The sequence below is a fragment of the Kogia breviceps genome, chromosome X, assembly GCF_026419965.1.
Source record: "Kogia breviceps isolate mKogBre1 chromosome X, mKogBre1 haplotype 1, whole genome shotgun sequence".
NCBI lineage: Eukaryota > Metazoa > Chordata > Mammalia > Artiodactyla > Physeteridae > Kogia > Kogia breviceps.
Genome location: NC_081330.1, coordinates 7,157,915 through 7,173,613, shown reverse-complemented (window position 1 = coordinate 7,173,613; position 15,699 = coordinate 7,157,915).

Genomic DNA, 15,699 nt, shown 5'->3' with positions numbered 1-15,699 from the left:
GATGGCAGAAACACAGATGGCTCCCACGGTCATTAGTTTATCAAACCATCCAACTCAAGGCCACCTGCAAATCCACCCACATCACTGTTCCAGAGGCCACCAACGATGTTTTCATGAGCCTTACTCTACCCAAACAGGCCCCTTCACTGGTACTATACGTGAAGAGGACCTGTCCGGGCAGCGCACCGCACACAGCACAGCTTCGAGGTGGAAGACACGCCCGACCTCCCGGTCCCTGACACATATACCGTTCTTACTTCTATCCATCACATCATGATGACTCTACCCTGGCTTCATCCGTACCCATTCCAAATATCTCGACCCACTGCCCTCCAACTTGCATCTCTCCCCCGTGGGGATCCCCTCATCTGCTCTATGCATATCTGGGCAACGTTGGGAACACAGGAACATGATCTGGGTTTCTCATCTCTGCTACTCTATGAGCAATTATCTTTACCTTATTTACTTTTTACATTTTCACCTTTTTCACTGTGGAAAAGGTAAATCATGATCGATCTGCGGTTGAGGCTATGTGGCTCCCTGTCTTCCATGGCCTTTCTGATATCTGGGAGAAAGATTACCTGGAGCCCCACGCCCATCGCTCATTCAAAGGACACCACAACCGATAAGCCATTTGCACGATGCTCTACCCACAAAGGCACTAGGTACTTCTCGTCTAGTAAACGGCACCTTTCCGGGCTGGGCTCTGCACACAGCATGGCCTCAACCTGGGAGACATTATGAATCTCCTTCCGAATTTATAGCAAAACGTTCTGCTATATGCTGACCCAATCTTGATGACTGTACCCAAGATGGGTCCATAGATATACACATTGCTGACCCACTGCCCTCACACTTGCATTTCACCTCACTGACAATCTCATCACCAGTTCGATAAGGACTGGCAGAAAGACGAGGATACGATGGGAAAATCTTCCTCCCTTTCTCTCTTTTACTCCGAGGGACTCTGTTTCCGATTCCTACACTGTGGCGACGCACACTATTAGGAATAGTCGAGCACGGGATTCAACCTCCAAATACAAGGGATCCAGGTCGCTCCGCGGGCCCACTTCTCGCCATGGCAAGCAGCACAAAAACACGTTCCGCTCTAACGAGAACGGGTACGAAGGCCACCACAAGTGACATTCGTTGTCAGCCTCCCTGTACCCAGGTAGACGGTGTTTAGGCCAAGTCTGACCTTTCAACACCCGTCCGGGTGCAGGCCCGCGTACAGCTTGCCTTCGCGTTAGACGACTTACCCAGGACTTCTGGCCCTTCCAGATAAAGTGTTCACCTCGTAACCATCACGTCATAATGAATACATTCAAACACTTTCCGAACATCGAAACACATTGATTTTCTGCCTTTCAACTTGCATCCGTCACTCAGTGAGGACCTGCTCTTCTGCTCCAAGTTTTCCTAGGAAGATGATGAAGAGCATCAAGGGACAAGATTCTTCGCGTTCCCTCTTTTTCTTCTTGAAAACGCGCGGGAGCTTCACTCACCTCTGGGTGTTCACACTGCTAGTGACAGTCTAATAAAATCACCATGAGGCTTCCCGAGATCACGGCGCTGCCACAGTCCTCATGACTTCACGGCACCCAGCTCAATTCGACTGGAGCTCCACCACCAACACCCTTCCAAAGGCCAGCCTAACCCTTGTTCTTGTGGAGCGTTACTCTATCTGGCCAGGAACACATTCCCCAAAATACAAGTAATCAGCACCTGTCCACGTAGCGCACTGCACACATCACGGCTTTCGGGGAAGGATGTCCCTGCTCCCCTTCACACTCTCGCGACTAGAATTGATCTGTCTCCCCATCGAATCCTAACGCCTGAACCACCGATATATCCAGACCCGTGGAAGATATCAAACCGCTGCCTTCCAACCTGCTTCCCTACCTCAGTGCATATCCACACCCACCTCCACCACGCTCTATGCCTAACAGAGAAGTATCAGGACCCCAAGAGAAAAAACACATATTGCACTTCTCTCTTCTTTCTCATAGGAATGGCTTTCCTTCTTGCAACCTCTTGGTGTTCACGTTGTGAGGAAAGGACCACCTAACTCATGCTGAGGATGGCAGAAACACAGATGGCTCCCACGGTCATTAGTTTATCAAACCATCCAACTCAAGGCCACCTGCAAATCCACCCACATCACTGTTCCAGAGGCCACCAACGATGTTCTGATGAGCCTTACTCTACCCAAACAGGCCCCTTCACTGGTACTATACGTGAAGAGGACCTGTCCGGGCAGCGCACCGCACACAGCACAGCTTCGAGGTGGAAGACACGCCCGACCTCCCGGTCCCTGACACATATACAGTTCTTACTTCTATCCATCACATCATGATGACTCTACCCTGGCTTCATCCGTACCCATTCAAAATATCTCGACCCACTGCCCTCCAACTTGCATCTCTCCCCCGTGGGGATCCCCTCATCTGCTCTATGCATATCTGGGCAACGTTGGGAACACAGGAACATGATCTGGGTTTCTCATCTCTGCTACTCTATGAGCAATTATCTTTACCTTATTTACTTTTTACATTTTCACCTTTTTCACTGTGGAAAAGGTAAATCATGATCGATCTGCGGTTGAGGCTATGTGGCTCCCTGTCTTCCATGGCCTTTCTGATATCTGGGAGAAAGATTACCTGGAGCCCCACGCCCATCGCTCATTCAAAGGACACCACAACCGATAAGCCATTTGCACGATGCTCTACCCACAAAGGCACTAGGTACTTCTCGTCTAGTAAACGGCACCTTTCCGGGCTGGGCTCTGCACACAGCATGGCCTCAACCTGGGAGACATTATGAATCTCCTTCCGAATTTATAGCAAAACGTTCTGCTATATGCTGACCCAATCTTGATGACTGTACCCAAGATGGGTCCATAGATATACACATTGCTGACCCACTGCCCTCACACTTGCATTTCACCTCACTGAGAATCTCATAACCAGTTCGATAAGGACTGGCAGAAAGACGAGGATACGATGGGAAAATCTTCCTCCCTTTCTCTCTTTTACTCCTAGGGACTCTGTTTCCGATTCCTACACTGTGGCGACCCACACTATTAGGAATAGTCGAGAACGGGATTCAACCTCCAAATACAAGGGATCGAGGTCGCTCCGCGGGCCCACTTCTCGCCATGGCAAGCAGCACAAAAACACGTTCCGCTCTAACGAGAACGGGTACGAAGGCCACCACAAGTGACATTCGTTGTCAGCCTCCCTGTACCCAGGTAGACGGTGTTTAGGCCAAGTATGACCGTTCAACACCCGTCTGGGTGCAGCCCCGCGTACAGCCTGCCTTCGCGTTAGACGACTTACCCAGGACTTCTGGCCCTTCCAAATAAAGTGTTCACCTCGTAACCATCACGTCATAATGAATACATTCAAACACTTTCAGAACATCGAAACACGTTGATTTTCTGCGCTGCAACTTGCATCCATCACTCAGTGAGGACCTGCTCTTCTGCTCCAAGTTTTCCTAGGAAGATGATGAAGAGCATCAAGGGACAAGATTCTTCGCGTTCCCTCTTTTTCTTCTGGAAAACGCCCGGTAGCTTCACTCACCTCTGGGTGTTCACACTGTTAGTGACAGTATAATAAAATCACCATGAGGCTTCCCGAGATCACGGCGCTGCCACAGTCCTCATGACTTCACGGCACCCAGCTCAATTCGACTGGAGCTCCACCACCAACACCCTTCCAAAGGCCAGCCTAACCCTTGTTCTTGTGCAGCGTTACTCTACCTGGCCAGGAACACATTACCCAAAATACAAGTAATATGCACCTGTCCACGTAGCGCACTGCACACATCACGGCTTTCCGGGAAGGATGTCCCTGCTCCCCTTCACACTCTCGCGACTAGAATTGATCTGTCTCCCCATCGATTCCTAACGCCTGAACCAACGATATATCCAGACCCGTGGAAGATATCAAACCGCTACCTTCCAACCTGCTTCCCTGCCTCAGTGCATATCCACACCCACCTCCACCACGCTCTATGCCTAACAGAGAAGTATCAGGACCCCAAGAGAAAAAACACATATTGCACTTCTCTCTTCTTTCTCATAGGAATGGCTTTCCTTCTTGCAACCTCTTGGTGTTCACGTTGTGAGGAAAGGACCACCTAACTCATGCTGAGGATGGCAGAAACACAGATGGCTCCCAGGGTCATTAGTTTATCAAGCCATCCAACTCAAGGCCACCTGCAAATCCACCCACATCACTGTTCCAGAGGCCACCAACGATGTTCTGATGAGCCTTACTCTACCCAAACAGGCCCCTTCACTGGTACTATACGTGAAGAGGACCTGTCCGGGCAGCGCACCGCACACAGCACAGCTTCGAGGTGGAAGACACGCCCGACCTCCCGGTCCCTGACACATATACCGTTCTTACTTCTATCCATCACATCGTGATGACTCTACCCTGGCTTCATCCGTACCCATTCAAAATATCTCAACCCACTGCCCGCCAACTTGCATCTCTCCCCCGTGGGGATCCCCTCATCTGCTCTATGCATATCTGGGCAACGTTGGGAACACAGGAACATGATCTGGGTTTCTCATCTCTGCTACTCTATGAGCAATTATCTTTACCTCATTTACTTTTTACATTTTCACCTTTTTCACTTTGGAAAAGGTAAATCATGATCGATATGCGGTTGAGGCTATGTGGCTACCTGGCTTCCATGGCCTTTCTGACATCTGGGAGAAAGATTACCTGGAGCCCCACGCCCATCGCTCATTCAAAGGAAACCACAACCGATAAGCCATTTGCACGTTGCTCTACCCACAAAGGCACTAGGTACTTCTCGTCTAGTCAACGGCACCTTTCCGGGCTGGGCTCTGCACACAGCATGGCCTCAACCTGGGAGACATTATGAATCTCATTCCCAATCTATAGAGAAATTTTCTGCTCTATGCCGACCCCATCTTGATGACTGTACCCAAGATGGGTCCATAGATATACACATTGCTGACCCACTGCCCTCACACTTGCATTTCACCTCACTGACAATCTCATCACCAGTTCGATAAGGACTGGCAGAAAGACGAGGATACGATGGGAAAATCTTCCTCCCTTTCTCTCTTTTACTCCGAGGGACTCTGTTTCCGATTCCTACACTGTGGCGACGCACACTATTAGGAATAGTCGAGCACGGGATTCAACCTCCAAATACAAGGGATCCAGGTCGCTCCGCGGGCCCACTTCTCGCCATGGCAAGCAGCACAAAAACACGTTCCGCTCTAACGAGAACGGGTACGAAGGCCACCACAAGTGACATTCGTTGTCAGCCTCCCTGTACCCAGGTAGACGGTGTTTAGGCCAAGTCTGACCTTTCAACACCCGTCCGGGTGCAGGCCCGCGTACAGCTTGCCTTCGCGTTAGACGACTTACCCAGGACTTCTGGCCCTTCCAGATAAAGTGTTCACCTCGTAACCATCACGTCATAATGAATACATTCAAACACTTTCCGAACATCGAAACACGTTGATTTTCTGCCTTGCAACTTGCATCCGTCACTCAGTGAGGACCTGCTCTTCTGCTCCAAGTTTTCCTAGGAAGATGATGAAGAGCATCAAGGGACAAGATTCTTCGCGTTCCCTCTTTTTCTTCTTGAAAACGCGCGGGAGCTTCACTCACCTCTGGGTGTTCACACTGCTAGTGACAGTCTAATAAAATCACCATGAGGCTTCCCGAGATCACGGCGCTGCCACAGTCCTCATGACTTCACGGCACCCAGCTCAATTCGACTGGAGCTCCACCACCAACACCCTTCCAAAGGCCAGCCTAACCCTTGTTCTTGTGGAGCGTTACTCTATCTGGCCAGGAACACATTCCCCAAAATACAAGTAATCAGCACCTGTCCACGTAGCGCACTGCACACATCACGGCTTTCGGGGAAGGATGTCCCTGCTCCCCTTCACACTTTCGCGACTAGAATTGATCTGTCTCCCCATCGAATCCTAACGCCTGAACCACCGATATATCCAGACCCGTGGAAGATATCAAACCGCTGCCTTCCAACCTGCTTCCCTACCTCAGTGCATATCCACACCCACCTCCACCACGCTCTATGCCTAACAGAGAATTATCAGGACCCCAAGAGAAAAAACACATATTGCACTTCTCTCTTCTTTCTCATAGGAATGGCTTTCCTTCTTGCAACCTCTTGGTGTTCACGTTGTGAGGAAGGCACCACCTAACTCATGCTGAGGATGGCAGAAACACAGATGGCTCCCACGGTCATTAGTTTATCAAACCATCCAACTCAAGGCCACCTGCAAATCCACCCACATCACTGTTCCAGAGGCCACCAACGATGTTTTCATGAGCCTTACTCTACCCAAACAGGCCCCTTCACTGGTACTATACGTGAAGAGGACCTGTCCGGGCAGCGCACCGCACACAGCACAGCTTCGAGGTGGAAGACACGCCCGACCTCCCGGTCCCTGACACATATACCGTTCTTACTTCTATCCATCACATCATGATGACTCTACCCTGGCTTCATCCGTACCCATTCCAAATATCTCGACCCACTGCCCTCCAACTTGCATCTCTCCCCCGTGGGGATCCCCTCATCTGCTCTATGCATATCTGGGCAACGTTGGGAACACAGGAACATGATCTGGGTTTCTCATCTCTGCTACTCTATGAGCAATTATCTTTACCTTATTTACTTTTTACATTTTCACCTTTTTCACTGTGGAAAAGGTAAATCATGATCGATCTGCGGTTGAGGCTATGTGGCTCCCTGTCTTCCATGGCCTTTCTGATATCTGGGAGAAAGATTACCTGGAGCCCCACGCCCATCGCTCATTCAAAGGACACCACAACCGATAAGCCATTTGCACGATGCTCTACCCACAAAGGCACTAGGTACTTCTCGTCTAGTAAACGGCACCTTTCCGGGCTGGGCTCTGCACACAGCATGGCCTCAACCTGGGAGACATTATGAATCTCCTTCCGAATTTATAGCAAAACGTTCTGCTATATGCTGACCCAATCTTGATGACTGTACCCAAGATGGGTCCATAGATATACACATTGCTGACCCACTGCCCTCACACTTGCATTTCACCTCACTGAGAATCTCATAACCAGTTCGATAAGGACTGGCAGAAAGACGAGGATACGATGGGAAAATCTTCCTCCCTTTCTCTCTTTTACTCCTAGGGACTCTGTTTCCGATTCCTACACTGTGGCGACCCACACTATTAGGAATAGTCGAGAACGGGATTCAACCTCCAAATACAAGGGATCGAGGTCGCTCCGCGGGCCCACTTCTCGCCATGGCAAGCAGCACAAAAACACGTTCCGCTCTAACGAGAACGGGTACGAAGGCCACCACAAGTGACATTCGTTGTCAGCCTCCCTGTACCCAGGTAGACGGTGTTTAGGCCAAGTATGACCGTTCAACACCCGTCTGGGTGCAGCCCCGCGTACAGCCTGCCTTCGCGTTAGACGACTTACCCAGGACTTCTGGCCCTTCCAAATAAAGTGTTCACCTCGTAACCATCACGTCATAATGAATACATTCAAACACTTTCAGAACATCGAAACACGTTGATTTTCTGCGCTGCAACTTGCATCCATCACTCAGTGAGGACCTGCTCTTCTGCTCCAAGTTTTCCTAGGAAGATGATGAAGAGCATCAAGGGACAAGATTCTTCGCGTTCCCTCTTTTTCTTCTGGAAAACGCCCGGTAGCTTCACTCACCTCTGGGTGTTCACACTGTTAGTGACAGTATAATAAAATCACCATGAGGCTTCCCGAGATCACGGCGCTGCCACAGTCCTCATGACTTCACGGCACCCAGCTCAATTCGACTGGAGCTCCACCACCAACACCCTTCCAAAGGCCAGCCTAACCCTTGTTCTTGTGCAGCGTTACTCTACCTGGCCAGGAACACATTACCCAAAATACAAGTAATATGCACCTGTCCACGTAGCGCACTGCACACATCACGGCTTTCCGGGAAGGATGTCCCTGCTCCCCTTCACACTCTCGCGACTAGAATTGATCTGTCTCCCCATCGATTCCTAACGCCTGAACCAACGATATATCCAGACCCGTGGAAGATATCAAACCGCTACCTTCCAACCTGCTTCCCTGCCTCAGTGCATATCCACACCCACCTCCACCACGCTCTATGCCTAACAGAGAAGTATCAGGACCCCAAGAGAAAAAACACATATTGCACTTCTCTCTTCTTTCTCATAGGAATGGCTTTCCTTCTTGCAACCTCTTGGTGTTCACGTTGTGAGGAAAGGACCACCTAACTCATGCTGAGGATGGCAGAAACACAGATGGCTCCCAGGGTCATTAGTTTATCAAGCCATCCAACTCAAGGCCACCTGCAAATCCACCCACATCACTGTTCCAGAGGCCACCAACGATGTTCTGATGAGCCTTACTCTACCCAAACAGGCCCCTTCACTGGTACTATACGTGAAGAGGACCTGTCCGGGCAGCGCACCGCACACAGCACAGCTTCGAGGTGGAAGACACGCCCGACCTCCCGGTCCCTGACACATATACCGTTCTTACTTCTATCCATCACATCGTGATGACTCTACCCTGGCTTCATCCGTACCCATTCAAAATATCTCAACCCACTGCCCGCCAACTTGCATCTCTCCCCCGTGGGGATCCCCTCATCTGCTCTATGCATATCTGGGCAACGTTGGGAACACAGGAACATGATCTGGGTTTCTCATCTCTGCTACTCTATGAGCAATTATCTTTACCTCATTTACTTTTTACATTTTCACCTTTTTCACTTTGGAAAAGGTAAATCATGATCGATATGCGGTTGAGGCTATGTGGCTACCTGGCTTCCATGGCCTTTCTGACATCTGGGAGAAAGATTACCTGGAGCCCCACGCCCATCGCTCATTCAAAGGAAACCACAACCGATAAGCCATTTGCACGTTGCTCTACCCACAAAGGCACTAGGTACTTCTCGTCTAGTCAACGGCACCTTTCCGGGCTGGGCTCTGCACACAGCATGGCCTCAACCTGGGAGACATTATGAATCTCATTCCCAATCTATAGAGAAATTTTCTGCTCTATGCCGACCCCATCTTGATGACTGTACCCAAGATGGGTCCATAGATATACACATTGCTGACCCACTGCCCTCACACTTGCATTTCACCTCACTGACAATCTCATCACCAGTTCGATAAGGACTGGCAGAAAGACGAGGATACGATGGGAAAATCTTCCTCCCTTTCTCTCTTTTACTCCGAGGGACTCTGTTTCCGATTCCTACACTGTGGCGACGCACACTATTAGGAATAGTCGAGCACGGGATTCAACCTCCAAATACAAGGGATCCAGGTCGCTCCGCGGGCCCACTTCTCGCCATGGCAAGCAGCACAAAAACACGTTCCGCTCTAACGAGAACGGGTACGAAGGCCACCACAAGTGACATTCGTTGTCAGCCTCCCTGTACCCAGGTAGACGGTGTTTAGGCCAAGTCTGACCTTTCAACACCCGTCCGGGTGCAGGCCCGCGTACAGCTTGCCTTCGCGTTAGACGACTTACCCAGGACTTCTGGCCCTTCCAGATAAAGTGTTCACCTCGTAACCATCACGTCATAATGAATACATTCAAACACTTTCCGAACATCGAAACACGTTGATTTTCTGCCTTGCAACTTGCATCCGTCACTCAGTGAGGACCTGCTCTTCTGCTCCAAGTTTTCCTAGGAAGATGATGAAGAGCATCAAGGGACAAGATTCTTCGCGTTCCCTCTTTTTCTTCTTGAAAACGCGCGGGAGCTTCACTCACCTCTGGGTGTTCACACTGCTAGTGACAGTCTAATAAAATCACCATGAGGCTTCCCGAGATCACGGCGCTGCCACAGTCCTCATGACTTCACGGCACCCAGCTCAATTCGACTGGAGCTCCACCACCAACACCCTTCCAAAGGCCAGCCTAACCCTTGTTCTTGTGGAGCGTTACTCTATCTGGCCAGGAACACATTCCCCAAAATACAAGTAATCAGCACCTGTCCACGTAGCGCACTGCACACATCACGGCTTTCGGGGAAGGATGTCCCTGGTCCCCTTCACACTATCGCGACTAGAATTGATCTGTCTCCCCATCGAATCCTAACGCCTGAACCACCGATATATCCAGACCCGTGGAAGATATCAAACCGCTGCCTTCCAACCTGCTTCCCTACCTCAGTGCATATCCACACCCACCTCCACCACGCTCTATGCCTAACAGAGAATTATCAGGACCCCAAGAGAAAAAACACATATTGCACTTCTCTCTTCTTTCTCATAGGAATGGCTTTCCTTCTTGCAACCTCTTGGTGTTCACGTTGTGAGGAAAGGACCACCTAACTCATGCTGAGGATGGCAGAAACACAGATGGCTCCCACGGTCATTAGTTTATCAAACCATCCAACTCAAGGCCACCTGCAAATCCACCCACATCACTGTTCCAGAGGCCACCAACGATGTTCTGATGAGCCTTACTCTACCCAAACAGGCCCCTTCACTGGTACTATACGTGAAGAGGACCTGTCCGGGCAGCGCACCGCACACAGCACAGCTTCGAGGTGGAAGACACGCCCGACCTCCCGGTCCCTGACACATATACAGTTCTTACTTCTATCCATCACATCATGATGACTCTACCCTGGCTTCATCCGTACCCATTCAAAATATCTCGACCCACTGCCCTCCAACTTGCATCTCTCCCCCGTGGGGATCCCCTCATCTGCTCTATGCATATCTGGGCAACGTTGGGAACACAGGAACATGATCTGGGTTTCTCATCTCTGCTACTCTATGAGCAATTATCTTTACCTTATTTACTTTTTACATTTTCACCTTTTTCACTGTGGAAAAGGTAAATCATGATCGATCTGCGGTTGAGGCTATGTGGCTCCCTGTCTTCCATGGCCTTTCTGATATCTGGGAGAAAGATTACCTGGAGCCCCACGCCCATCGCTCATTCAAAGGACACCACAACCGATAAGCCATTTGCACGATGCTCTACCCACAAAGGCACTAGGTACTTCTCGTCTAGTAAACGGCACCTTTCCGGGCTGGGCTCTGCACACAGCATGGCCTCAACCTGGGAGACATTATGAATCTCCTTCCGAATTTATAGCAAAACGTTCTGCTATATGCTGACCCAATCTTGATGACTGTACCCAAGATGGGTCCATAGATATACACATTGCTGACCCACTGCCCTCACACTTGCATTTCACCTCACTGAGAATCTCATCACCAGTTCGATAAGGACTGGCAGAAAGACGAGGATACGATGGGAAAATCTTCCTCCCTTTCTCTCTTTTACTCCTAGGGACTCTGTTTCCGATTCCTACACTGTGGCGACCCACACTATTAGGAATAGTCGAGAACGGGATTCAACCTCCAAATACAAGGGATCGAGGTCGCTCCGCGGGCCCACTTCTCGCCATGGCAAGCAGCACAAAAACACGTTCCGCTCTAACGAGAACGGGTACGAAGGCCACCACAAGTGACATTCGTTGTCAGCCTCCCTGTACCCAGGTAGACGGTGTTTAGGCCAAGTATGACCGTTCAACACCCGTCTGGGTGCAGCCCCGCGTACAGCCTGCCTTCGCGTTAGACGACTTACCCAGGACTTCTGGCCCTTCCAAATAAAGTGTTCACCTCGTAACCATCACGTCATAATGAATACATTCAAACACTTTCAGAACATCGAAACACGTTGATTTTCTGCCCTGCAACTTGCATCCATCACTCAGTGAGGACCTGCTCTTCTGCTCCAAGTTCTCCTAGGAAGATGATGAAGAGCATCAAGGGACAAGATTCTTCGCGTTCCCTCTTTTTCTTCTGGAAAACGCCCGGTAGCTTCACTCACCTCTGGGTGTTCACACTGTTAGTGACAGTATAATAAAATCACCATGAGGCTTCCCGAGATCACGGCGCTGCCACAGTCCTCATGACTTCACGGCACCCAGCTCAATTCGACTGGAGCTCCACCACCAACACCCTTCCAAAGGCCAGCCTAACCCTTGTTCTTGTGCAGCGTTACTCTACCTGGCCAGGAACACATTACCCAAAATACAAGTAATATGCACCTGTCCACGTAGCGCACTGCACACATCACGGCTTTCCGGGAAGGATGTCCCTGCTCCCCTTCACACTCTCGCGACTAGAATTGATCTGTCTCCCCATCGATTCCTAACGCCTGAACCAACGATATATCCAGACCCGTGGAAGATATCAAACCGCTACCTTCCAACCTGCTTCCCTGCCTCAGTGCATATCCACACCCACCTCCACCACGCTCTATGCCTAACAGAGAAGTATCAGGACCCCAAGAGAAAAAACACATATTGCACTTCTCTCTTCTTTCTCATAGGAATGGCTTTCCTTCTTGCAACCTCTTGGTGTTCACGTTGTGAGGAAAGGACCACCTAACTCATGCTGAGGATGGCAGAAACACAGATGGCTCCCAGGGTCATTAGTTTATCAAGCCATCCAACTCAAGGCCACCTGCAAATCCACCCACATCACTGTTCCAGAGGCCACCAACGATGTTCTGATGAGCCTTACTCTACCCAAACAGGCCCCTTCACTGGTACTATACGTGAAGAGGACCTGTCCGGGCAGCGCACCGCACACAGCACAGCTTCGAGGTGGAAGACACGCCCGACCTCCCGGTCCCTGACACATATACCGTTCTTACTTCTATCCATCACATCGTGATGACTCTACCCTGGCTTCATCCGTACCCATTCAAAATATCTCAACCCACTGCCCGCCAACTTGCATCTCTCCCCCGTGGGGATCCCCTCATCTGCTCTATGCATATCTGGGCAACGTTGGGAACACAGGAACATGATCTGGGTTTCTCATCTCTGCTACTCTATGAGCAATTATCTTTACCTCATTTACTTTTTACATTTTCACCTTTTTCACTTTGGAAAAGGTAAATCATGATCGATATGCGGTTGAGGCTATGTGGCTACCTGGCTTCCATGGCCTTTCTGACATCTGGGAGAAAGATTACCTGGAGCCCCACGCCCATCGCTCATTCAAAGGAAACCACAACCGATAAGCCATTTGCACGTTGCTCTACCCACAAAGGCACTAGGTACTTCTCGTCTAGTCAACGGCACCTTTCCGGGCTGGGCTCTGCACACAGCATGGCCTCGACCTGGGAGACATTATGAATCTCATTCCCAATCTATAGAGAAATTTTCTGCTCTATGCCGACCCCATCTTGATGACTGTACCCAAGATGGGTCCATAGATATACACATTGCTGACCCACTGCCCTCACACTTGCATTTCACCTCACTGACAATCTCATCACCAGTTCGATAAGGACTGGCAGAAAGACGAGGATACGATGGGAAAATCTTCCTCCCTTTCTCTCTTTTACTCCGAGGGACTCTGTTTCCGATTCCTACACTGTGGCGACGCACACTATTAGGAATAGTCGAGCACGGGATTCAACCTCCAAATACAAGGGATCCAGGTCGCTCCGCGGGCCCACTTCTCGCCATGGCAAGCAGCACAAAAACACGTTCCGCTCTAACGAGAACGGGTACGAAGGCCACCACAAGTGACATTCGTTGTCAGCCTCCCTGTACCCAGGTAGACGGTGTTTAGGCCAAGTCTGACCTTTCAACACCCGTCCGGGTGCAGGCCCGCGTACAGCTTGCCTTCGCGTTAGACGACTTACCCAGGACTTCTGGCCCTTCCAGATAAAGTGTTCACCTCGTAACCATCACGTCATAATGAATACATTCAAACACTTTCCGAACATCGAAACACGTTGATTTTCTGCCTTGCAACTTGCATCCGTCACTCAGTGAGGACCTGCTCTTCTGCTCCAAGTTTTCCTAGGAAGATGATGAAGAGCATCAAGGGACAAGATTCTTCGCGTTCCCTCTTTTTCTTCTTGAAAACGCGCGGGAGCTTCACTCACCTCTGGGTGTTCACACTGCTAGTGACAGTCTAATAAAATCACCATGAGGCTTCCCGAGATCACGGCGCTGCCACAGTCCTCATGACTTCACGGCACCCAGCTCAATTCGACTGGAGCTCCACCACCAACACCCTTCCAAAGGCCAGCCTAACCCTTGTTCTTGTGGAGCGTTACTCTATCTGGCCAGGAACACATTCCCCAAAATACAAGTAATCAGCACCTGTCCACGTAGCGCACTGCACACATCACGGCTTTCGGGGAAGGATGTCCCTGGTCCCCTTCACACTATCGCGACTAGAATTGATCTGTCTCCCCATCGAATCCTAACGCCTGAACCACCGATATATCCAGACCCGTGGAAGATATCAAACCGCTGCCTTCCAACCTGCTTCCCTACCTCAGTGCATATCCACACCCACCTCCACCACGCTCTATGCCTAACAGAGAATTATCAGGACCCCAAGAGAAAAAACACATATTGCACTTCTCTCTTCTTTCTCATAGGAATGGCTTTCCTTCTTGCAACCTCTTGGTGTTCACGTTGTGAGGAAGGCACCACCTAACTCATGCTGAGGATGGCAGAAACACAGATGGCTCCCACGGTCATTAGTTTATCAAACCATCCAACTCAAGGCCACCTGCAAATCCACCCACATCACTGTTCCAGAGGCCACCAACGATGTTTTCATGAGCCTTACTCTACCCAAACAGGCCCCTTCACTGGTACTATACGTGAAGAGGACCTGTCCGGGCAGCGCACCGCACACAGCACAGCTTCGAGGTGGAAGACACGCCCGACCTCCCGGTCCCTGACACATATACCGTTCTTACTTCTATCCATCACATCATGATGACTCTACCCTGGCTTCATCCGTACCCATTCAAAATATCTCGACCCACTGCCCTCCAACTTGCATCTCTCCCCCGTGGGGATCCCCTCATCTGCTCTATGCATATCTGGGCAACGTTGGGAACACAGGAACATGATCTGGGTTTCTCATCTCTGCTACTCTATGAGCAATTATCTTTACCTTATTTACTTTTTACATTTTCACCTTTTTCACTGTGGAAAAGGTAAATCATGATCGATATGCGGTTGAGGCTATGTGGCTACCTGGCTTCCATGGCCTTTCTGATATCTGGGAGAAAGATTACCTGGAGCCCCACGCCCATCGCTCATTCAAAGGACACCACAACCGATAAGCCATTTGCACGATGCTCTACCCACAAAGGCACTAGGTACTTCTCGTCTAGTAAACGGCACCTTTCCGGGCTGGGCTCTGCACACAGCATCGCCTCAACCTGGGAGACATTATGAATCTCCTTCCGAATTTATAGCAAAACGTTCTGCTATATGCTGACCCAATCTTGATGACTGTACCCAAGATGGGTCCATAGATATACACATTGCTGACCCACTGCCCTCACACTTGCATTTCACCTCACTGAGAATCTCATCACCAGTTCGATAAGGACTGGCAGAAAGACGAGGATACGATGGGAAAATCTTCCTCCCTTTCTCTCTTTTACTCCTAGGGACTCTGTTTCCGATTCCTACACTGTGGCGACCCACACTATTAGGAATAGTCGAGAACGGGATTCAACCTCCAAATACAAGGGATCGAGGTCGCTCCGCGGGCCCACTTTTCGCCATGGCAAGCAGCACAAAAACACGTTCCGCTCTAACGCGAGAACGGGTCCGAAGGCCACCACAAGTGAC